Below are 2,063 nucleotides of genomic sequence, written 5' to 3' on the forward strand. Positions count from 1 at the left end.
AGGCGGCGGCGCCAGCCACAGCTGGGCTCGGCTTGTTTTGAAAAGTCACAGGGTTTCAGCGCTGGCGTTTCGCAACCGTACGGGTGTCACAACAACAACAACAACTGCAGTTTTACTTTGCAAACAGGGCCCGCGGCCGCCCAGCACCCCCGGCTCTTTCCTGCTCACGTCAGGCTAAGCTCACCTGCTGCAACAGCTTCACCCGGGCGAGCGTTATTTCCAAACCCAAGAATGACTTGAAGCAACATCAGAATTGATTATTTAGCCTTCCCCCATTTTTTCCCCCCCACCAAGAGGGGATCGGAGCTGCCCCATCCCCTGCGGGGCTGTGCTTGGTGCTCAGACCACTGCAAAAATCCCACCGGGACGCTGCATGCCCCAGCACGCGAGCCGGGAGACGTGGTTAGAAACCATCTCTTTCTGCCACGCGAGAAACACGCCGGCGGTGGCAGGAAATATTTTCTTTCTGCAGCTTTAATGTTTTCGGATGGCTGCTCCCAGGGCCGGCAGCCCCGGGGGCAGCTTAGCCTCTGGCACAGCCAAAGCTTTCCAGGCTTTGGCAGCAGCCCGGCACGCCACAGCTATTGAATCCCCCCCTCCCCCAGCCAAAACCTTACAATAATAATAAAAGAAATCATAAAACAAGGGCCTTGGGAGCCAGGTGGCCGCCTCCCTGCACTTCCTTGGCCGTCGGGTGATCCGAAAGGGAAGGACACGGCGCCCTTATCAGCACACGCTGCCGCTTGGCAGCGGAGCCGTCCAGAGGTTTGCGGCATAAACATATTTTGCTCGAGCAGGCGGCTGGGGTTGAACTAAGGACAGCTGGCTCGGCAGGAACCGGAGAGCCCCATTTCCCCCAAAAAAATCCCATTTTTGCAGCAAACCCCCATCCGTGCATACAGGGAAAAGGCTGATCCCGGAGCAAGCAACCAGCCGAGCTTTGCAGCAATAAATACAGGACCAATAGCGACCCCACCCCACCCCGATCCGCTCTCCCGGTGTTTACCAGCTCTTTGCAAGCAGATTGACTCTCCCTCATTTTTTCACACACAAAACCGCTGGGAAAGCGGAGCGAACCGGCTCAGGACCCCCTTGGGACCGTGCGGTGGAGCCGTGGCCGCGCTGCCGCCCCCACCCGCCCCCCCCCACCCGCTGGGCCCCCCCCCAGGGTTATCGCTGCTTCCATCACCGTGCTGGGACTTGGTGGCATTTACACAGCTGCTTAGCAGGAAAATCCCTCTCCCGGATCCACATAAACCCTTGCATTTAAAAGTAATTGGGTGCAGGCTTGCTAACGAGGTCAGTAAATGGGGAGAGGGTTTAATTGCAAGCTCCTGGTGACATGTGGGTATCCCTGCAAGCTGGCTCAGAGCCTTCCTCTCCTCCAAACTGGGCTTGGCTCAAGGTTTTTTTTCTGAAACCAGCTGAAAGTTGCTGCTTCTTGCAGGGGTGGGGGGAAAAGGGGAAGAAAAAAAGGAGCACGACCCCGTTCCTGGAGACTTTGAGATTGGGGAGCAGATGGGGGGATTGGAGCTGCGGGGTTTGCCAGGGTCGCCCCATCGCAGGAGCTGCCCTGGGAGCGGGGCAGAGATGGCGGGGGACAGGGAGCAGCAGGGGTGACGGCCCCCCGCTCCTCACCTCCCAGCTGGGGACGGCTGCATCCCCACCGGCACCCGGAGCAGCCCACCGGCAAGGGCGGCGGTGCCGCTGCTGCTCGCATCCTCCCTGGTGCCAAACGCCCCACGCGAGCAAGGTTTTAGCTGCGGGGAGATGGGGTGGTCAGGGCGTGGGATGCCACCGCGCCACGTCCCCCGAGACGTGGCAGGGGATGGGCACCCCACGCCGGACGGGGTTTTCCGCGTGACTTGCGGGGGCAGCGCCCAGGAGCGATGGCAAACACGGCCGGGGTGGGGAGCGGCGCTGGGAGCAAAGTCTCACCGTGCCTCGTCCCTGGCACGGGGCATGGCCGTGTCACCCGCAGATCCCAGCCCGGCCCCGCGTGCCGGTGTGGGAGCCGTGCCGCGGCGCTTGCCAGGCCCGCGCCATCCCCACGACCCACGCGC

At 61.6% G+C, this 2,063-nt stretch overlaps 1 protein-coding gene across 1 annotated transcript in view; it reads left to right on the forward strand.

Moving 5' to 3' along the window:
• IL12RB1 (interleukin 12 receptor, beta 1) overlaps positions 1-2,063 on the forward strand; it is an 11,813-nt gene that overhangs the window by 8,845 nt on the left and 905 nt on the right. The gene's annotated exons all lie outside the window — the stretch shown is intronic.

The sequence above is a fragment of the Pygoscelis adeliae genome, unplaced genomic scaffold, assembly GCF_000699105.1.
Source record: "Pygoscelis adeliae isolate BGI_AS28 unplaced genomic scaffold, ASM69910v1 Scaffold582, whole genome shotgun sequence".
In the NCBI taxonomy this organism is placed as follows: Eukaryota; Metazoa; Chordata; class Aves; order Sphenisciformes; family Spheniscidae; genus Pygoscelis; species Pygoscelis adeliae.